Here is a 23,633-nt window from a genome sequence, read left to right on the forward strand (position 1 = left end):
GTTGTACAAGCTTGCAATCCCACCAACAATGTAGGAGTGTTACTCTTTCTCCACATCCTCGCCAGCATCTGCTGTCATCTGAATTTTTGATCTTAGCCATTCTGAGTCGTGTGAGGTGGAATCTCAGGGTTGTTCTGATTTGCATTTCACTGATGATTAAGGATGTTGTGCATTTTTCTAATTCACTAAGCTTGATGTGAAATTCAAATGTTCTCTGCCTTGTAGATCTAATGATTTAGAACTACTTTTTTTTTTTAGGGTGGGGGGCCTACCATTTTATTAAAAAAACGGGAAATAATTTATTGTTGCTCTCTGCATCATGGTAACTTAGCACATTATTTTTGGAATGAACAAATTTGGAGAGTTTTCCATATCTTATATTCATTTATTTTACCTTTTTACAGTTATCATTGAAGTTGATAATAACTCTCTTAGAAGAAATTAAGACAAGGACAACAACATAGCTGCTATTTTTGTGAGAGCACAGTATAACAAGCCATCACAAAATGGCATTTCTTGAGACAGTATTTTCTTATCTTGTAGAGTTTTATGGGTTGATTGGGCTCAGCTGAGTGGCCCTTCTTCTCTGGTAGAGGCAAACAGGGCTGAAATGACTAACACAACATCTGCTACCTCAGCAATATGGTGGGAAGGCTGGAGCTTGGCTGGTTATCTTCTCCAGGTGTTCTTTTGCAAGAGGACATCCCAAGTGCTTTATATGAAGGCTTGGCACTCCAAGTTCTGAAAGAGGACAAAGTCTTATTGATAAGACCTCACTAAAACTCTGCTAGTATTCCAACAGTCAGAGGACTACAAAGGAGCTTAAGACAAGGGATCCAGGGCTCATTGGGGTCACTACTATAACAGCCAACCATAGCCATATACCATGTCTTGCTTTAGGTATTTTATGTCTATTCATTTTTGTTTTAGAAACCAATACAATCTGGCAAAGAACATACCTAGAATCCTCATTCTAAAATGAAGAAAAGGAGACACTAGTTGATTAAGTTCCTTAATGGAAGTCTCACTGGCAGAAGGGGTGGAACTAAATTAGAATCCAAGCTGTCTAATCCCAGAGAATAAACTTTAAGTCTGAAGGCACAAGCATAAGAAGTTAGCAACTTCAGAAAGTAAATGATATCTTTAAAAAATGTTTAGTTTGTGTTTTGAGGCAACTTTTGCTTTGAGGATTTATACACTCACTAGCAGAATAAAAATCCTGTCTCTTTTCTAAAGGACAAGTGGCACATGTCTTACTTCTTTTAAAATTTAATTCACAATCAGACATGAATCCCAGCATTTGGGAGGCAGAGATGGCAAATCTTTGAATTTGAGGCTAGCCTGGTCTACAGAAAGAATTCCAGGACAGCCTCAGCTACATAGAGAAACTCTTGTCTCAAAAAAAAAAAAAAAAAAAAGGAAAAAAAAAAAAAGAAAAGAAAAGAAAATGAATTCACATTGGCAACATTTCTAGTTTGATGAGTTCCTTTGACTTGGACTTGAGTTCAAATTTTACTTCTCCTTATTTGTTGTGACTCAGTTTCCCCAACTATAAAGTGGTAACAGTAATATCTGATTTACAGGGCTATAGTAAGGATTGAGTGAGACACTTCAGTGAGCATTAAGTACCTAGAATTTCCTGATGCATAAACCTTCATAGCTACATGCAGGAGCATAGTGAACAGAACAGGGTGTAGTAGGCTGTGAGTCAGATTCAGGACACTCACTATAGCTCCCACAACCCCACTGGAGCACACTTAGGGCAGTGGGTCTTAAGGATAAGTTGACCTGGGAAGTGAGGAAAATGACTCAGCTCAGAAAGGTGCTTGTCACCAAGCTTGTGAACCTAAATTCAATTTCCAGAACACGTGATAGAAGGAGAAAACTGATTCCTACAAATTGTCCTCTGACCTCGACATGTGTGCAGTAGCAGCCCCCACCCCCAACTCTGTCACACACAAATAATGTGACAACAAACTTTTAGTAGACCCCGGAATCAACAGATTAAAGATGGGGAAAATGATTGGGCTTTTGCACTACATCCTACAGACACGAGAAAAATAAACACTTCAACTGTTTAGAACTCATAACTACTGGTGGACATGGGTCTAGGGTAACCGAGCCATTCTAACTTACCCAGGCTGTGTCTATAAGAAGGCCAAGCTCTAAGCCTTTTCCGGGGCATCTCCAGACATGGCATTTGAAGGATGAATTAGTTGTAGAATCTGGATATGAGGAAACATAAAGACAGGAGAGGGAGTGGCTTTCAACCCTTAGTTTCCACTGCCTGGTTATGCTAGTAGCTGCCTGTGGAGGCTGAAGCAACTTACAGCTGTAAGAAACAGGGCTTCTTCCCCTGGAATGTGGAAGGTGGCCTTTCCCATACCATTCTGGTCACCATTCTACACATGAGTCATGACATCCCTAAATTATAGCCACAACATTATAAGCAACAGGATAAATTCCTCACTGCCTCCTTTCATCTCTTAAGACTGGAGGAAGAGGGATGGGGCGGTGAGGCCACTTACCCAGAAACAGTAAATTGAGGGTAGGGGATGTACCTGTGCCAGGAAAGGCAGCTGGCCACAGTCTGTACTGACATGCTCACAGTACAGACAGATCTCTCCTCCACAGAGCTAGGAGGGAGGACAGAGTGAAGGAGCGCGGAGATTGAGAAGGCCTAAGATCTGCGCATTGCATCCTGTCGCGGTGGTGCATTGCCTAATCTCTGAGAATGAGGATACTTTTTCCAGGGAACAATTTGCTGTTGGCTTTTAAATAGTTTTCTATAACTCACGTAAATGTATTTCCTGTGATCTCACAGGCCTGAGCAACTCTTGGGTGCAGTTCCTCAATGGTCTAGTGACATCTCTCTCTTTTTTTTTTTTCTTTCCTTCTTTTTCAATTTATGTGCATTGGTGTTTTGCCTCCATGTATACATCTGTATAAGGGTGTCAGATCCCATGCAACTGGGGTTACAGACAGTTATAAGATGCCACGTGGGATCTGGAAATTGAACTTGGGTCTTGAGGAAGAGCCACCAGTGCTCTTAACTGATGAACTATCTCCAGCCCTGAGGCTTCTTTTTGGTCATCTAGGTAAACCTGTCTTGTCACCTGTAAAATGAGTAACATGGCACCTGTATTGTAATATTTTGGGAGTAGCCAGATAAAGCTGATTACACCTTCCTTTCTGTTACCCTTCTCCTACATGTCAGTCTGGCATCTGATACACCCCTGGAGTGGACTCCCATTTTCATCTTCTCGGTATTTCTTCATGCTGGTACATCATCTCTCAGATAGACTAGATCTCAAGCCTTTGTCAGATTTTCCTATTTAAAATGCCAGGGGGATCTTTCCGAGTACACAGTAACCATCCTCCTTCCAAATCACATCAGTAGCAGTTATGATCCAAACCCTAGCAGAGCACCAAGGCCCCATGGCCCCACAGGCCAGCCATCTCCACTTCCCACTCCACCTAAGGGTCCATACACAGCTCTCTCCTAAACACAACACACTGCCGGAGCTGCCTTGACCCCCAGACTCTGTATATCACAAGTCTCTTGTTCTATATAAAGGGTTCAACTTTCTTCTACCTAGAACATTTTTTTATAAACTTTTCAAGACTCAAGCCAGTAATCATTTCTTCTTCCTTTTCACCTGAGAAGACTCTTGCTTTCTTGTTTGCATCACATCCTGTATTCCCAGGAGGCCCCTTTCCTTTCTTTCAGAACGGTTGTTCCTACCCTGTTATCACCTGCTGTAGTAATCAATGTAGATCCAGTGTGCTGCATGGGTCGGCAGAGAAGAGAGACTCAAGATGAATTGACAAGTGTCCCTGTAGCATTCTCTCCCCCGCTCCCTTTTACGTAGCAGGTTTCCCTGCTTAGATCCACTTTCCAGTCTTAATAAGTCAAACTTCCCTTCAGGAGCAATGGCGGAATGAATGAATGAAACCCACAGCACAGTAAGGAGCAAGAACTTCAAACACAAGAAGGAACACAGGGACTAAGAACAATCAAGGCACAATGCCGGCCATCTTCACAGCTTCCCTTTTATCTGTGGCTGCGCACGAGATATTTCACAGAAGTTTCTGGGGCTGTTCTTAGCGCTGAAAGCATCTAGAAAACACCATGCATTTGAAGAGGAAAACTGAGAACAAAAAATACTTTAAATATGCCAGAGAAATAAGTCACTCTGTCTCCTGGAATCCAGACTGTTCAGTGTGAGAGGGGATGGGGAGGGAAGAGGACACTGCCTCATTCTGCTGCTCATTTCAGAAGGAGCTAAAACCCTTGCTGGTTATCAGATGGTTGCACAAACGCCATCTGGGGATGAAGCTTCTGCATGAACTAGTGTTTGGAGCACATATCTGCCCTTGGAAGGCGTGGCAGTCCAGGCTTACTTTTGAACAAATGCTTTCCTTTGTACAGAGGGCTCATGATTTAGGAGGGTGGACTTTCCCCCTCTAATGGTACAAAAGTATTAGGTGTTTTACAGACTAGCTTATATGTGATATTATATTCTCTTGTCATACTAAGTAGAGGTGACACGTCCCAGTATCCAGTCAGCAAACTACTACAAAGCAAACGACTGTTTGATGCCTGTTGTTCATCATAGTTAAGCTATGATATCAAATAACCTAGGTGTGCTAAATGCACTTTCTACTTATGGTCAACTTCTGGTGGGTTTATTGGGCTATCAGGCCAATCTAAGGAGAGGAATATCTGCATTCTTTCCCCAGCTTAAAAATCAATTTATTCTTAATTTTAAAAACTAACAATGAGAAAGTAAGCAGGACTCTTAGTAGAAACCCCTGCTGTTTGGGATCATAGGATAAGCACAGGCATTTGGAGGCCGGGTTCTAGCTCTGATCTGATCCTACCTAGCAGATGCGGATGCTTCTCAGGTTCACCACCTCACTAGAATTTGCTTCTGTAATGATTTTTTTTTAACCAGGAAATCATTCTCGGTGTTTTACTGAGGAAACAAATTAAGTGAATGGAGAACTTTAAAGTCTATGAAGAAAAGAAATTAAAAGCAAAAGACAACTTTGAAGAACACTGAAAAAAAATTCTACCCAGTCCCTCCCAAAGAAACATGTTCATGATATAGGTATAATCATAAATGAATTTAAAAGTGTCTGGCTCCGTGAAAGAAACCACATACAACAGGTTTCATACTGCACAATTCTTTTTTTTTTTTTTTTTTTAGTTTAACTTTCTCATTTTAAATAAGACAATTGGGGAAGGGGATTAAGTTTGAAAAAACAGTAACACTTATTTTGGCAAGATGGCAATCAAAATCTAAAGTACAAGCTATTATATCCAAATTAAAAGGCATTATAAAATAAACCATAATATTGGGGGAGGGGGAACACAAACATAAGATACAATATGTCTAAACTCTTGAAATTATAATTCAAGGGTAAAAGTTGAAAAATATGGTGTTTTAGCTAGAGATTAAGTGAACCTTTTTTCCTGCTTCTCCCAAATCAAAAACTCCCAGAGTTTAAGATTTAATCACACTTCAAAGCTTTTCTCTCAATACAAAAGAGCCTCTAAGTACACACAGAATACTTATTTGTTAATAATCTTCTTGGCTTATCCAACGTGCAATGCACACAACTTGAAAGATACAATTTGGGGTGAGTATATACAAACTAAAAAACCACAACTCCCAAGTTTTAAAATGTACTCTTAAACCATAGTACACACAGGCTATTTTTATTTCTCATGAGGATGTCACACTGTCATTTAATCATCAGACTTCCTTAGAATGACAAGAATTGCCAGTTGCCAATCTGAATGGACTGGGACTGGAGATACAACTTTCAAAATACTTCATTTCTTAATGGCTGAGTAAGGTCATTCTATTTGTTTGCATTCTTCAAGTTTTCAGTACCCAACAACCTATCAAACTCAAGGAGCCTAAATTAAATGGTGTAACATCCTAAAAGTAGCCAATTACTTCACTACAAGCCATTCATAGCCCAAAGTCTGAAGAATAACCAAAATCAAATCTTTACTTTTTTATAACTGTATAAATGTGATCCAAATGTGTCCACCACTAGTTTTTCCGAAAGAAACGTGATAAATAAGCAAACTACAACTACTCACTGATATGTATGGACTCCCTAGATTCTCACTGGGCTTAATTATAGACCACTCACAGTAATAGCTCTTAAGTATCAAGTGTAGCATGAGGTTAAGCCACTTTAGCTCTTGTACATGTGTTGTACTTCTGGCTGATAATGGAGAAAAGTTTGCAGCATTACACTGTTAAGCTAAGTTGCATCCATCCTTTTAAATGGCGTCAATACCAATGTCATCATCCTTGTTGTCAGACTTCACAGTTTCAACTTGGTACACTGGCAGTCTTCAAATATACCACCTCAATATTTTCATCTTCATTTTCTTCCTCACCACCAGAAGATTTGTCCTCTGCTCCCTTCAACCTTTTAATAAATGGCTCTGCTTTGACACAAATCTCTTTCGCAACTTCTTTCGAGACATATTTCTTAGAGGTCTGTTTCAAGATTCTCACACTCAAGACAGAGAACAAATTTTTTAATGATTTCATCCAACATGTCTTGCAGCTTATGTGCCTCATGAGATCCATTGACAATGTAACTCATTCTTAACATTAAACTGGGTCTATGCTCCCATCTCACAACCAAAACATTTGGTGGGATATGTTGGAGGCCTTTGCAACAGCAACCATGTTGATTATAACTGTCTTGATTCCATTTCCTTTGCCCTCAACCTTAGCAATCAAACGGGGCATCTTATAGCAATAGAACTGGTTTCACAAGCTGCGGTTGGTGTTGGCAGACCTTTTGCCTTATTAGTGACTTTATCAATAAGATGAACAGGAACAGATCTTTGATTGCAACTTTTTGGTATCTTCTGTCTGGAGAAGAAGGGATGACATAAATGACTGCAAGAGTTGTTATTGATCTCTGACATGAAAAAATTTTCACCACTGAGGCTGTAAGCTTCTTGCTTGTATGCTGTTTCACCAATTCAGGTACCAATGGCTGTGCAACAGCTCAATTTTGTCAAATAAAGACAAACCCAACACGGCTCGCCCAGGACTGGGAGGAAAAGGCACTGGAACTCGGGACAAGAGGTGAGTGGAGGGGCGGCTGTGCAGCTGCTGTCTCCAAGCAACAGGAGGGACTGTCCCAGCATTCCTGTCCACACCAGCAACACCGAACCTGGTGACTTGGCAGGGATGACCTGGCAGGGACAACCTGGCTGTGAGCAGCCAGTGGTGCCTCCCTGCCCCCCATAACCATCAATGATCTTACCCAGCACTGGAATACAGGATCCCTGTTGATTTGCCAGGGAAGATATGCCCACTTCTGCAGTAATGGTGTGACTGTTACAGGGCGAGCAACTGCTTTCTTGTTGAATTTATGGAGGCCTGCTCTATAAGGGGAATTTCATGACTGGTTTTTGTAAACCTAGTCATAAGCCTTTTGCTGGGGAGGTTGTAAGTCCTAGGGTAGAGCTTACTATTGTTATTTTTGCTACATTCTCATGTTGTTAATTCGATTTCTCAATGTTGATGTTGATACCCATAGACTTGGGCGTCTCTCAACTGTGGTCAGAGAAGCTTGTTTTTGAAGTGGGCAGCAGTCAATGCAGAGACTTAGTCAAAGTGCTGAGAATAACTGGGAGTGCTCAGGACTACATGGGCTAAATAGGGAAGCATTGTTATCACACACACACACACACACACACACACACACACACACACACAAACACACACACACACAAACACACACACACACACATACCCCAACCCTGGCCAAGGCTTGGAGAACATTATGGAGGAAGTGAAAATGGTGTAAGAGGCAGTGGATGGGGAGGAGTGTTGTAAAATGTATCTCTAGATAAGGCATGGCTATTGCTCTCATGAACTGCCAGCAGCTGTGCTAGCCTGCACAAGACCTACACAAGAAGAAGCCAGCCAGAATTCCAGCTTAGATCAAAGAGACACTCTTGAGGCCTCAACCCTTACTGAGGATAGCCCCTGGGGGAGGGAAAAAAGTTCTTTTAGGGGATATGGCCACTGACAGGTTTCCCATGGATGGCTCCATTTCTATGCACATACAGGTATCCCAACGTGGATTTACTGGGTTATCAACAACAATAACAAAAAGACATGATTTTGAGAAAGGCCATATTGGTAATACCGGAGGAGAGCAGGAGGGTAAATGAGGGTAGGTTTGTATTTTACTATATATGTGTATGAGTTTCTTGAAGGAAAAAAAAAAACTCTAAAAAATATTTTCTATGGCAGAGAGTCTTTGAAAAGAGTTCTGCTGCTAAAAGCCAGTGTCAACAAGTCAGAAACCAGGAGTCTCAGATGGGTTAGTGGTCAAGGGTAGAGGTAGGTGTGTTAGGAGAGCAAAGCCTCTGTTGATGATGGTGATGGTGGTGGTGGTGATGATGGTGGTGGTGGTGGTGATGATGATGATGATGACTTCCCCAGATCTATTATACTGAAAGACTGAAAACCAGAAGAGAAAAGCCACATCAGAGACTACAAATATCTACTTTCTCTGAGTAACTCCTAGTCTTTTCTTCCTGGGAATTCTGTCTTAATAACAATTCTACGTTCTCGGTATCGAGGATCGCAGGTGTGGAAGCTGTTGTCAGCCTGGCAGGACCAGCCATGTGGTACTTTCAGTGGGATACCTTGCTTAACCCAAAATAAGCACCTGACAGGTTTTACTGGCCTCTGCATAGCAGTGAGAACACAGTTATGAACAGCTCTGGAAACTTCTGTTAGCCTACAGAGGTGGCTTCATGCTGACTACGTGGCTTGCCTCCACAAGCCTGAACTAGGGGTTGGGAAACCTTAATGCTGGAATCCCTTTGATAGCCTCCCCTCCCAACACACACATTCTTACACATCATTCCTATAACTTGTTATTACCAGCTGCCCAGTTTTTTCCAATCCTGGCTGAGCGCTGGGTATTTTAAAGTTTATTAAAACTCCTTGAGTTTTGTTGGCAAATATCAGGACTGGCTGAAGATATTAGTTGGAAGAAATGACATAATTCTGTCCCTGCACCTCCATCTCACATCCAATGTGCAGATCACTGTGTGCTCAGAGGTTCTCTGAAGTCCAGGCACTCTGGACACTGCCTTACTGGAATGCCCACTCCAGCCCACCCTCCTCCGCATGCTAACAGGCTTCCATGAACCCCAATAGAAGGCAGCTCATATCCTGTGACACATTTTTATGTGTGTCTTCCCATGTGCCAGTTAGAGCTACTTAGGTACAATTAATGCCCCCCACCCCCTGCTACTTAAACTGGCATCAGTCAGGAGAGAGATCATTTTAATTTCTCTATGCCAAATTCTGCAGTGACTTCTCCTTGCCTTCCTCCTAGACCCCACCTTCTACTATCCTCTGCCCCCAGGCTCTACACTGTCTTAACTTCTCCTACTTGGGAGCCAATTGGATCCACTGTCCCCTGTCTGGATTGCCACCACAAGCCCCAACCAGTGTGGCTGCAACTAGGTACCCTTATCATTCTGGTTGTAGGTTACATGTAGGTCACCTCTATGATTAGTACCACCCTGTGTAGCCCTCCCTTCCTAGGCTGCCACAATGTCATTAGTCTAATTTTCTTTTTCAGTCCTTATCTCTACCTAAAGCGACAACAACTGTATCTCACTCCCATTTGCTATCTCCCCGTAGTAACTTGAGATTCAAATGGGCCAGCCCTTTAGATTATTTCCTATTATATCATTCAAAGCTAGAATGAGGAAGGAATAATACCATACTCACACTGAGTTAGATTTAAAATGATAATATTGGGTCTATTTAAAAAGATAAGGGCAGCAAAGGTTAGTGCAGTGCTAGGGCTAGCAAAGCCAGAGAAAGCAGAACATCAAAACTGTAAGAGACAGGGTTTGGGGCTTTTAGCTGTGGCTTAGTTAGGGTTTTACTGCTGTGAACAGACACCATGACCAAGGCAACTCTTATATGGGCAACATTTAATTGGGGCTTGCTTGTAGGTTCAGAGGTTCAGTCCATTATCATCAAGATGGGAGCATGGCATCATCCAGGCAGGTATGGTACAGGAGGAGCTGAGAGTTCTATGTGTTCATCTGAAGGTTGCCAGCAGAATACTGGCTTCCAGGCAGCTAGGACAAGGATCTTAAAGCCCGCGCCCACAGTAACACACCTACTCCAACAAGGCCACACCTCCCAATAGTGCCACTCCCTAGGCCAAGTATATACAAACTTGTTGCAGGACTTTCCCTGTCCAATCACATTAGGGCAGTGGGAGGCTTGTGATTAGAAGGGAGGCAGAGCAAGGGGTTGAAGAGACAGAGAGGAGAGGTCTGAGGAGGAAAGGGAGAACTAGAATGGAGGCTGATGTGGTGTTATCAAAAGGTTAGAATAATTGTGTTAAGGCTTTATCATTATCATTTGGCTCTGAAATGATTGTATTGGCATCTTGTATATTGTGTTATTATTGATACATAAATCTGATTGGCTAATTAAGAATTCACTCTCAGTGTGAGTATGCTATTATTCTTGATTCTACTGGGTAATTAGGTGTTAAGATGGCTAACCAGGGATGTGTAGGGTGTTGCGTGAAAGTTAGAGGAACTCGTGGGCCCCGTCTGAAAGAGGACCTGGTAGGAGCCATGTGGCCTCACAGGGCTGGTAAGTAAGATCATCTGGTGCAGGGGATAGCTCTAGATATTTCCCGCAAAGCCAGAGCAACATGACAGAGATGCAGGCACATTGATCATTCTTTTCTGTCACAACCTTCCAGGATCCTGCTGGCTATTATCTCTATCCAGTAAGAAGTAAGTGAGCCAAGGAATTAGAACCATCTTCACAGGACATGGTGTCAGGAAGAAGTGGAGAGGTTAAACAAGGCACATCAAGTTCTCCCGTCCCAGAAAGCACCACATCCCCAGACTCGTGTGACATGGCTGCCTCACGGGGCAATAGGAGGTCATTGGAAGGAGGTATGAATGGATCCAGAATTCTCAATGATTCACTGTATTTCTGGAGAGTCATTTTAGAAGACCATTCACTTTCTCTGTCAAAAGAACAATAGACAATTGAAGATTCACTCCATAGTTGTTTTCTGAATAGGGTTTCCAAGACCTCAGCCATGGTCCCCCATACAACACAGAGAGAGGATTTTTGTGGCTGGTAGAATTGTGAGTTCTAGGCTAACAACATTTCTGCAGCTGAAGGACAATGCCTACTTGTATGTAACACGGAAACAGGTGCTCCCTTTGCGTTGTGTGTGGAGTCAGAGAAGAACCAGGTAACCCGCTGGCAACACTGCTGACTTTGTAATAGAGTTTGGAGCTTCCCACACCTGGGGGTAGGTACAACATCAAGCTTCTACAGACAGGGTCAGTAGTTAAAAGGGGAAGGTGCCAACTCATTACACATCTCTGCCATCAGCTTTAAACAAGCTTTGGAGTTGCTATGGTGACAGCTGCGGGATGGCTGTATCTAAGTGGACTGGCGATCAGAAGTTCCCCTTGAGTGCTTAGGGGGTGTGGTATGTGGTAGAGGAACCCACAGTTGTGTGAAGACAGAGTCCTGTCTATAATAATAGATAAGAGGAGTCACAGACTTGCCATGAAGTGACAGCTGCATATTGTATCACTAAAGGTGAGGCGGGAGCCATTTGCTTGTCAAAGGGTTTTGAACAATAAGCTAGATAACATATGAGATACACATATATACACACACACATACACACACACATACACACACACATACACACACATACACACACACACACACACACACACACACACACACACACAGCAGAAAGAGCAGGTTTGCCAACTTCTTAGGATAGGACAGATTAAAGGAGGAGGAGAGCTTGGATGTGTGGGGAAATAGACAGACAAGACAGACTGTTAGAATGTGAAGCTTGGTCCACCTGCTTAAGGACTGTGCCTTCTCTTAAAGCAGAGTGATATAAACAGCTATGGACTCTGTGGTGTTGCATGTACCTGGTAAATTTACTTTCCCTAAATATCTATATATTTGATCCATTTGGATAAAACACCACCACTTCTTTCTGTTGATTTCATTTCCCCTGTTACAAAATAAAAATGAGAGGGCAGGAGAGATGGCTCAGCAGTTAACAGCACTGACTGCTCTTCCAGAGGTCCCGAGTTCAATTCCCAGGGACCACATGATGGCTCATAACCATCTGTAACAGGATCTGATTCCCTCTTCTGGTGTGTCTGAAGACAGCAACAATGTGCTCACATACATTAAACAAACAAACAAAATTAAAATGAGTCCCCAGTATATGCTAACTTTTGATAGGAGTCCTAGCTCCTTATGGGGGGCACTTCTGCAGGTTTGTTCACTGATGGCACACAGATTCATTCAAGCAAGAGTAAAAAACCAATATGAGTCTCTGGGAAGGGGGAGCTAATCTCCAGTGCAGAAGCTTGTTCCTTTCCATTAGCCCTAAGGCATCAGCTGATGCTAGACTGGGCAGCTAAGCTTCTAAATGAAGCCCAGATCTGGTTAGAAGAGCTTGCTTTATATGCCACTCGTGGAGCCCTTACTATGTGCTCTGTAGAGAGCATTGCAAAATAGATAGCTGAGATATAGTCTAGGAGGTAGGGGTAGCAGGGAGTGGTTCTGGGCTGGTGAGAGTTACAGGGTGTTGGGAGGCATAACAGAAGAAGCTCTTGACCTAGGTAGGGACTAGGAATGGTCCACAGCACTGTTAGAATACCTTCCACAGGGATCCCCTAGTGTATCCCGCATCTTATCTTGTTCCTGGGGCTGATTCACAGGGATTGCCTGAAGGTGCTTTTGTGCCTGCTTCCTCTAATTGGATTTGACCAATAGGGGTCCCAGACCAAAGAGACAGGGTTAGGGGGTGGTAGGGGGTGGATCTCTGGGGAGAGAGTGCATCTGAGATGCAATTTTCTGGGATTCTACCTTTGAGGGACATTGCCTACTGTTGAAGGATGCAGCACCTGTCAAAATTGGCAGGGGGCAACTTCTGTACATTCTTCCCCTGCGTTCTATGAACCTCTCCTCTGGTTCTTTCCTACCTCTGGGAAGACAATAGTCTTCATAGCCGTACAAAACTTTGCTTCAGCTTTTTGGTTTCCTTATTCCCTGGACACATCTTCTTAAGTTGTCCCTGTAATAATTCCCCTACCTACACAGTGAATATGCACCATCACTTTCCCACAAGAGCCTGAAGCTAGATTTTTCAGGGAGAAGTCATGCCTACACTGAGTGTGAAATAAGTGAGAAGATGAAAGCAGATGAGTCAGAAGCAATAGCAATACGCAGAGTGCAGAGACATGGTGGGAGGGGTCAGGGTGCTCCAACAGCCAAAACTTGATCCTCTTCGCTTCTTTTCCTTCACCCCTGGCATCCATGTTGGCACCAAGATCCATACTCTCTAGTTCCTTGCCATCTTCCCAGCCTGTCCATGTCTATTTCCACTGCTCTGTCACTTCCTCATTGTTACTGTATTTGTTTTGTAGCCACTCCCACCTCGGGATAATGCAACCCCTCCCCCCATACTTTCACAGCCCTGCCTACTACCCCTAGGCGAAGCTAAATAACACTTGTCACTACCCAGCCCTACCACATTCAATCTTCTCTCCTCTGTATGCTTTCTAGATCCACTGCCCTCATCCACAGAAGAAACATCCTACAGGCAGCCGAGATTACCTGACACCTGCAGTGTATCACACTTTCTGCAGGAAAGGCAGCTTTCCCCGTCGGAAGATCCTGCACAGTCTTAGCCTGGGCTTTTCTGTTTTTAAGTCCTGCTTATAGATGCATCAGGATCCTTTTTTTTTTCTCTGTCCCAAGCGGCTGACTATTGAGGATCTAGGACTGAGTCTCCTTTATACCCTGGATTTTCAGGACTGGTTCACTAACACTGGACAAATTCTCTTACACAAGGAAGAGAAATTCTGATTAGAGAGGTGACTTCCAATGTGTAAGATAAAGTGCTCATCAATGCTCATAAAACCTCAGTCCACAGAATCTGGGGAGCCTGAGAACTTGATCTGCAGCATGAGAGTTGAAAATATAGGCGTTGGTGTGACAGGGTGAAGTTTTGTGATTGTGTTCTGTTGACTGTGACAGCAACTGCCAAGTCACAGCGGTGCTGAGCAGTAAATGCAGCACTCATCCGCCATCCCTTTTCCTGTTTCTGTCTGAATATCTCATTTTTTCCTGAAATGTCAAAAATATGAGCCATGAAAGAAAATTTTGAAAATGTAAAAGTGCCAGTGGGTATATCTAGGCAAATCTCAAACATTTGGACACATGGGAAAATGGAAGAAAATGTAGTAAGTTTTCTGCTGACTCAGGGCTGGAGTTCATCAAGACTGGGCCACCCTTACCTCTGACAGATGGAATTGTGTGTTAATTTTACCTCTGTGTATACTCCTGTTTTCCTCTTTTCAATGAACACCTGAAATGATATCTATAAAGTCAATACAATAGTCCAAGCACAAGCATAAGAATTCTGTCACTATTGAGAAATTTCCTTCAAGAAGACAATTTGAGGTTCATTATGTTGTTTACAAAATGTCGCAGCATTTTCCCTGTCCAATTACATTAACATAGAGGAGGCCTGTGATTAGGCAGGGAAAAGGGAGGCAGAGCAAAGGGGGAGAGACAGTGACTCAGGGGGAGAAGAGAGAAGGAGAATGGAAGTGGACATGAATGAGCGTGGTTTTAAGCAGCCACAGGTTGTTATGATATCATAAGGTTAGAATAATTGGGATAAAGCTTTTATCTTTATCAATTGGCTCTGAAATTATTTTATTGACATCTTATAAATTGAGGATTTATTGATACATAAATCTAATTGGTTTTGATTTTACCGGGGTAATATCTAACCGTGAGGTTGGCAGTTCAATTTGGTTACTGGAATGTGGGACAGAGTGGGTGGGACCCCACTAGGGCATACTATTGTGGCCTGCCAGTGCTGGCACTAGAGTGGGAACATGCTGGATCATTTTTAATATTTACCGCAACAGAAAAAAAATCAAGATAAGCTAAAGAGTGAACCATAGAAGATTAACTAAAAATATTTTGTTTTATCATTATACATATTTAGATTAGTATTTACTGACATGAGAGTCATTGACATTATGCCACTAGAATAAAAATGTATACAAGAGATTGTATAATGTAGTTTTTCCTTTTATAAAATTAGAAATATTTCATTTGGGGGCTAGAGAGATGATTCAAAGGTGTTCTTATAGATTGGTTATAGATAGAACCTAGATTGGTTCTAGCATCCAAGTCAGGTAGTTTAGAGCTACCTGGAACTCTAGCTCCAGCAAGATCCAATGCTTCTCATCTCCTTGGGCACCTGTACACATGTAACACACACTTACACACACATACACATAATTGAAATTAATAAAAAATAAAAATGAATGCCTCATTTACATTAAAACAGTAGTACTTTGGGGTAGTGGATACAGTGGCATAAACCAAACATCTCTAAAACTTATTACAGTCATTTCTGGTTCAACTAGCCTCTCTTCCTTGTTTTACCTATTATGTGATTATTGAACTCGGGAACTTGGGCCATTGTTTTCTGAACCAAGTTAGAAGGTACTTCAATGGCTAGGATGGCTGGTTGGCAAAAGCCCACTTATGCTGGGCTAAGCTGGAAAGTGTTCCAGATAGAGGAACAGCAGAAACAATGTTAAGCCTGTGTAACTGAGACCTTCTGGCTGAGTAGAAAATGTAGGAGACACAAGAGAGCTAGCCATCAAGTGAACCAGGTAGGAGGATCTAGAATGTGAGATTGAAGGGTCTTCAGGTTATATTCAGAAAGCAACGGGACCATGGAATCTGTAAGTAACAAAATGACTGGTCATTGGAATTTTAGGAAGTCTCACTTGAGTGCTAAAAATAGAATGATCAAGCTTGCTATTTCTTGACCAGTGATCATTGATACTGAGACAGCAGCAGAAACAACTATTCATGACTCAAACTCAAGAAGTATCCTACAGGTGTGTCTGAGCGCTGAAGAGTCCCACTCCTTGTTCTACCGTACCACAGGGGACAGCTGTGACATCATCCAGATACAACATGTGTCCATCACTCACAACTACAGGCCCGCATATTTAGACATGTCTCTGAACATCTTGGTGAGCAAGTGTTATGTTCTCCCATGTGGTTTAAACAAATGCCAAGCCAATGTCAGACCATTTATAGCTACTAAGTGGCAAGCACAGACAGGGAAGGTTCCAGCCCCCAGTCTGAATTAGCCAGTCACTCACTGGACATGGCCGTGGTTGAGCGTCCTGGTAGCCCATACCTTATACACTGTTGTTTTCTCTATTTTGTAGATGAGATCCTGGAAGAACACTGAGTGGTGGAATCTTTCCCAGACCAGGCAGTGTGTCTGCTGGACCCCAAAGCCCTTACTAGAATATGTGTACCTAGCATATGATAAGTCTCAAAAGGTCAGAGGGAACACTTAAGGCCACCAAGGGCAGGGAGTCAAGCACACTCAAATTACCAATGTAAACAAACCAAGAAACTCCTTCAAACCTCCAGGTGTTTGAGGATAATGTCTGTTCTGCCACTGCGTCCATACCTTAGCCTAACTCATCTTCTAGGGGTTTCTCTTCCCATATGCACAGATCTGTTTTCAAGTGCTCAGCCTTACAGGGAAACACAGAATGGCTTCACCCTTAAGATAATGACAGTGGGGGACCCAGAGACAGCTTCCTTAAAACATGCTGTCTGGGGCCAGGGAGATAATTCCATAAAGTTCTTGCTGTGCAGGCAAAAGGACCAAGAGTTCAAATCCCCAGAATCCACTGAAGAGCTGAGTGTGTGTGACAGCACTCTGGTAATTCCACTCTCAAAAGGCAAGCACAGCATATTTTTCAGAGAAAACTACCAAATGTAATGAGCCTATCAGCTAGCTAGCTCTGGGTTTAACTGAGAGACTCTGACTCAAAAAAAAAAAAAAAAAAGGAGTAAGGAGTATCAAGATCAAGGTGACTTCCTAACTCCAATCTCTGGTCTCCACACACATGCCCCTGCATTCACACAAACTCATAAATATACATATACATGCACACACATATATACACATATATGTATGTATGTGTGAGCACATACAGCCTACACACAAACACATGAAAAGAAAGGTGTCTAATTGAAAGAATGTCCCTTGATAGACTGAGTCCAGAATCTCCAGCAAATAAGACTGACCCCCCCTCCACACACACACCCTGAAAACTTTCTCTCTTTACAGATGAAGGATCCAAAGGATACTTTGTAGCCAAGCTGCAGCTGGCTTCTTACGAGAAGTTTCAGCTTTGCAGTTTCTGGGATAATGAGGGATCAGCGATGTACAAAGAACAAAGGATTCCTGAGGACACAGGGAGTTCCCCGGTTTTACTTCTTTTCAGAGGAAGCAAAGAGCTAAAAATGAATAGGATGTGTCAGGACCGTCTTGTTCCTGAAGTAATACATTTGTTCATCTCTGGCCTCTGTTTATCTACTCTCCTTGTCTAGCTACCCCACCCCACCCCCCTGCAAAGAAAAAATAAAACAAAACAGAGCTAATATCACATCCGGATTGTATAATATGAATCTGGCTTTAAAGAAGTTCTACTTTCGTATTCCCTACACACCCAGCCATGAATATCTTATCAGTATTTGTCTACACTTGTCCCTGAAACCCAAGAGACCCTCTCTGCCACCTACAAAGACACATTTTATCTTCTCACACTATACCTCTGATTTGGCACTTGTAAACCTGAACTTGTAACCCTGAGGATGATTGTGTCGGGCACTCCTGAGGGTACAGTGTGCAGGAACATCCTGTGCTTGAAGGGAAAGCTGTCAGCCTTCCCCTGTGTACACGGCTCTCTCTAACTGGATCCTTAGTCTCTTTGGAGCAGTAGTCTGCCTTGGCCATCTTAGAGGCCAGGCCACTCACAGAATCTAGTTTGTAGTTGGTATTCACTGAAGAGGTTGGAAGTTGTAGGCTCAGACAAAGGACAAGGAGTGAGCCACGTCAGAGAAAAGCCAAGTGCCAAGGAACATAAAGCCCCAGAGCAGGCTGCTTTTGCAGTGCCTGTGGTGATACTCATTTGGATCTGATTTTTGTCAGCCAGCTCTGGTGGCTAGGAATGGAGCCCAGTGTGGTATCAGATAGCTGTGGCTGGGACTCTAGACTGCAACAGGCTGGCAGCTTCTGAGCAGGGCAGGATGAAAAGGGAGAAGGCTCATAGAGAAACTGACCTGCTGTTCCCTGCTAAGACCAGAAATGTTTAGAGATGATCAGGAACAATTTACAAGTGCCCTTGGCCTCTGGCTTGGCCATTTGATGTGCTGGTTGTTGGCAGCACCGATCTGCAACAGTCACTAGGACCTGCCAGGCTCTGAAAGGGCAGGAAGGACACTGACCTGACCTCAGAGATTTCTATATTTAAGGTGGCTGTCTCTGCTGCTATTTCCGACCTAGTCTGTCACAACTTGATCATGAATTCTTCTAATGTTGCTTCTCTCCAATGTTGTTTCTCTGCAGCTGACATTACACGTGGTGAAGGTAATTCTCTGTCCTTCCTAGCAAGAGGTAAAAAGAACATCTAAGCATTGTACTATATTGGTGGCAATGATTACAGAGTAGAATATTGATTAAAGCAGGAATTAAAGCAGGTGTTAATTAACACCAGGGCCACTAGTGTCTATTTTGAAGAGCATCATATGTGTTGAAAACTCATGAATCTTACATAAGATGACTGGTAAGGGCAGCTTCATAATATGTATCATAGGGTTCAGGGTACTGGAACCCTCATCCCTGGCATCTTTCACCATATTCAGAAAACCTGAGATGTCTAGTGTGTGTGTGCATGTCTCTCTGTGTGTGTGTGTGTGTGTGTGCGAGTGTGTGAAAGGAGTAATCTCTTCAACCTTCACAGGTAGTAGAGAGATGAGCCTTGGGAGGCAAGAAGACAGTTTAGCTCAGCGCTACTCAGTAGCTAAAATTGGTTTAAACTTTAAAAGTGTGACTGAGTTTTATCTGGCATATTTAGGTATAGCAAAATTTTGTGGAAACTATTCTGGTGATAATTAACTCAATTCCAGGTTCACAAAAAAAAGCATACATAAATCTCCTTGAAGAACATAACTACATCCAACAAAATTCTTTGTGAAAGTCCATAAAGATGGGTTCTATAAATTGGCTGAGACAAACAAGTTTATGATAAGGGTCTGGAGGAGGGTCCGGTGACAAAACCATCTCTACCACATAGATGCACACACAAAGCACACCTGCTTCAGCCTTCTAAGTGGAAAACGGCATTTGTGTTCCTTCCCTCGAAGGAACAACCCTGTGTGCTTGACATGCCTGCTTTCCCTAGCGAATGCATTTGAGCACAAATACACTCATACCCCCTACAGAGTAGCCACTGAAGTCCCCAACTTCATCTCCCATCCTTCCTATCCCTTAGCTATTGATGCTCTTAGCTAAATCCTATATTCGCCATACTTTCCAATTTCTTCCTAGTCCCCTCAAGGAAAATCTTGTTCCATTTCAATATTTCCCATTCAAATCAACTTTGCTGATTGTTCAGTGTTTATCCCAACCTATGGTTTAGGTAGGGATTGCACTCCATCTACCATAGTTCTGACCTAAAATGAGGCCCTATTTTGTAAACTACTGCAAACCACACCGGCTCTCCTCTCAGTTGTCTCAGGGCTCCCTTAACATCTAGTTTAGCTAATCCCTTCCCTTCTTTATAGTTCTCTGTAGCATCCAAGCTTAACCACATATCTGGGCTTTTATGGCTATTGTTTACCATTCTTAGAAAAACGGAAACAACCCTTCTTACAACCCCAGAGGTTAATGATGCAATGGGGCCCTGGCAAGGGGGCCTCATGGCTGCGACTAACACTTTGGAGCTGCCCCAAATGATTTTCTCTCTCAGGGAGAAATCTCTGCCTAAATTGTTAATGGTCATCATTTGATTCTGTATGAAGGTGAGCTTTCTTAGACTTTTTTCAAGAGTACTCCTCTAAGGAAGTGTGAGTTCAAATAAAGGGCAGCTTATATATGGCATTCACAGGTAAATATATTTATCTTGGTAGCAGGCCAAAGCAATCTGAATACTTTAAAAAACTAAAATAGAGTGCTAGGGAAACGACTCAGCAGGTAAAAGACTGGAGTTCAATCCTCCAGGGTGCCCATAAAAGCCAGATGTGTAGCACAAGTCTCTGTAATCATACAAAAAGACTGAGATATAAGAAGACGGAGATGGGAAACTCTCAGGATGATGGCAAGCCAGCTAGCTTGGTGTATACAGTGTAAAAACAACAAAAAGAATGTATCTCAAACAAAATTGATAATAGCCAAGGACAAATATTGTCTTCAGACCTCTACTCTCTACTCTACACACGCTGCTAGTGTGTGCTTTCTCCAGTTTCTTTTTGTAGGCACTCAGAGCTATGAGTTTCCCTCTTTGAAATGCTTTCATTGTGTCCCATAGGTTTGGGTATGTTGTGGCTTCATTTTCATTAAACTCTAAAAAGTCTTTAATTTCTTTCTTTATTCCTTCCTTGACCAAGGTATCATTGAGAAGAGTGTTGTTCAGTTTCCATGCGAATGTTGTCTTTCCATTATTTATGTTGTTATTGAAGATCATTCTTAGTCCATGGTGGTCTGATAGGATGCATGGGACAATTTCAATATTTTTGTATCTGTTGAGGCCTGTTTTGTGACCAATTATATGGTCAATTTTGGAGAAGGTCCCGTGAGGTGCTGAGAAGAAGGTATATCCTTTTGTTTTAGGATAAAATGTTCTGTAGATATCTGTTAAGTTCATTTGTCTCATAACTTCTGTTAGTTTCACTGTGTCCCTGTTTAGTTTCTGTTTCCACGATCGGTCCATTGATGAAAGTGGTGTGTTGAAGTCGCCCACTATTATTGTGTGAGGTGCAATGTGTGCTTTGAGCTTTACTAAAGTGTCTTCAATGAATGTGGCTGCCCTTGCATTTGGAGCATAGATATTCAGGATTGATAGTTCCTCTTGGAGGATTTTACCTTTGATGAGTATGAAGTGTCCCTCCTTGTCTTTTTTGATAACTTTGGGTTGGAAGTCAATTTTATTCGATATTAGAATGGCTACTCCAGCTTGTTTCTTCAGGCCATTTGCTTGGAAAATTGTTTTCCAGCCTTTTACTCTTGAGGTAGTGTCTGTCTTTTTCCCTGAGATGGGTTTCCTGTAAGCAGCAGAATGTTGGGTCCTGTTTGTGTAGCCAGTCTGTTAGTCTATGTCTTTTTATTGGGGAATTGAGTCCATTGATATTAAGAGATATTAAGGAAAAGTAATTGTTGCTTCCTTTTATTTTTGTTGTTAGAGTTGGCATTCTGTTCTTGTGGCTGTCTTCTTTTTGGTTTGTTGAGGGATTACTTTCTTGCTTTTTCTAGGGCGTGATTTCCTTCCTTGTTGGTTTTTTTTCTGTTATTATCCATTGAAGGGCTGGATTCGTGGAAAGATAATGTGTGAATTTGGTTTTGTCGTGGAATACTTTGGTTTCTCCATCTATGTTAATTGAGAGTTTGGCTGGGCTGGCATTTGTGTTCTCTTAGTGTCTGTATAACATCTGTCCAGGCTCTTCTGGCTTTCATAGTCTCTGGTGAAAAGTCTGGTGTAATTCTGATAGGCCTGCCTTTATATGTTACTTGACCTTTCTCCCTTGCTGCTTTTAATATTCTATCTTTATTTAGTGCATTTGTTGTTCTGATTATTATGTGTCGGGAGGAATTTCTTTTCTGGTCCAGTCTATTTGGAGTTCTGTAGGCTTCTTGTATGATCATGGGCATCTCTTTCTTTAGGTTTGGGAAGTTTTCTTCTAAAATTTTGTTGAAGATATTTGCTGGCCCTTTAAGTTGAAAATCTTCTGTCTCATCAACTCCTATTATCCGTAGGTTTGGTCTTCTCATTGTGTCCTGGATTTCCTGGATGTTTTGAGTTAGGATCCTTTTGCGTTTTGTATTTTCTTTGATTGTTGTGCCGAAGTTCTCTATGGAATCTTCTGCACCTGAGAGTTTCTCTTCCATCTCTTGTATTCTGTTGCTGATGCTCGCATCTATGGTTCCAGATTTCTTTCCTAGGGTTTCTATCTCCAGCGTTGCCTCACTTTGGGTTTTCTTTATTGTGTCTACTTCCCTTTTTAGGTCTAGTATAGTTTTGTTCATTTCCATCACCTGTTTGGATGTGTTTTCCTGTTTTTCTTTGAGGACTTCTACCTGTTTGGTTGTGTTTTCCTGTTTTTCTTTAAGGACTTGTAACTCTTTAGCAATATTCTCCTGTATTTCTTTAAGTGAGTTATTAAAGTCCTTCTTGATGTCCTCTGCCATCATCATGAGATATGCTTTTAAATCCGGGTCTAGCTTTTCGGTTGTGTTGGGGTGCCCAGGACTAGGTGCGGTGGGAGTGCTGCGTTCTGATGATGGTGAGTGGTCTTGATTTCTGTTAGTAGGATTCTTGCGTTTGCCTTTCGCCATCTGGTAATCTCTAGGGCTGTGCAGAATACACTGGGCGGGGTCCCGGAACCAAGATGTCTGTTGCTGATGCTCAGGCAAAGCGCTCCCTCTCCGCTCAGACCCCTTTCCACTGGCCGGAAGGTGGCTGGATTCAGGGGCCTGTGCAAAATACACTCGGCGGGGTCCCGGAGCCGATGCACAGGCAAAGCGTACCTGGGCAGGTCGGATCCCTAACAACTGGCCAGAAAAGTGGCCAGCTGTCTGGGGCCCGAAAAGGGGGCTGCCTTAGAAGCTCTGTGGCTCCCCCCATCCCAGAAGCTTTTAGCTTCTGTATTCTGTACTCTTACCTCTGCAGAATACACTTGGCGGGGTCCCGGAACCAGGATGTCTGCTGCAGATGCTCAGGCTAGGCGCTCCCTCTCCGCTCAGACCCCTTTCCTCCGGCTGGAAGGTGGCTGGAAGTCTGGGGCCTGTGCAGAATACACCCGGCAGGGTCCCGGAACCAAGATGTCTGCTGCTGATGCTCAGGCAAAGCGTTCTCGGGCCAGTCGGATCCCTAACCTCTGTGCAGAATACACTCGGCAGGGACCAGGAACCAAGATGTCTGTTGCTGATGTTCAGGCAAAGCGCTCCCTCTCCGCTCAGACCCCTTTCCACTGGCTGGAAGGTGGCCGGATGTCAGGGGCCTGTGCAGAATACATCCGGCGGGGTCCCGGAACAAAGATGTCTGCTGCGGATGCTCAGGCAAAGCGTTCTCGGCCAGTCGGATCCCTAACCTCTGTGCAGAATACACTCGGCAGGGTCCTGGAACCAGGATGTCTGCTGCCGATGCTCAGGCTAGGCGCTCCCTCTCCGCTCAGACCCCTTTCCACTGGCCGGAAGGTGGCCGGATGTCAGGGGCCTGTCCTGTCTCAGTTTTCTTGTCCGACCCGGAAGTCCCACCTACTCTCCCAATGACTGGTTTCTTTATTCATTAGAAGGGTACACATGAAGTCCTGAGTACGTAATTCACTCCTTGTCCCAGGTAGCCCTTCTTAGGGAAGCTGACTTAGTATCAAAATACAAACAGAACCAGGACTATCCACAACAGTTTC

The 23,633-nt window shown here is 43.0% G+C and overlaps 1 long non-coding RNA gene across 1 annotated transcript; it reads right to left on the minus strand.

Moving 5' to 3' along the window:
- Positions 1–448: 448 nt before the first annotated feature.
- On the minus strand, positions 449–23,414 carry LOC110291792 (uncharacterized). Its single transcript, XR_002377614.3, has 4 exons — positions 22,887–23,414; positions 18,459–18,617; positions 2,137–2,225; positions 449–741 (listed from the first exon to the last, which is right to left on the minus strand). It is a non-coding gene; the product is annotated as an uncharacterized LOC110291792 (long non-coding RNA).
- Positions 23,415–23,633: the final 219 nt, after the last annotated feature.

The sequence above is a fragment of the Mus caroli genome, unplaced genomic scaffold (assembly GCF_978045245.1).
Source record: "Mus caroli unplaced genomic scaffold, Mus_caroli_1 scaffold_3, whole genome shotgun sequence".
Lineage (NCBI taxonomy): Eukaryota > Metazoa > Chordata > Mammalia > Rodentia > Muridae > Mus > Mus caroli.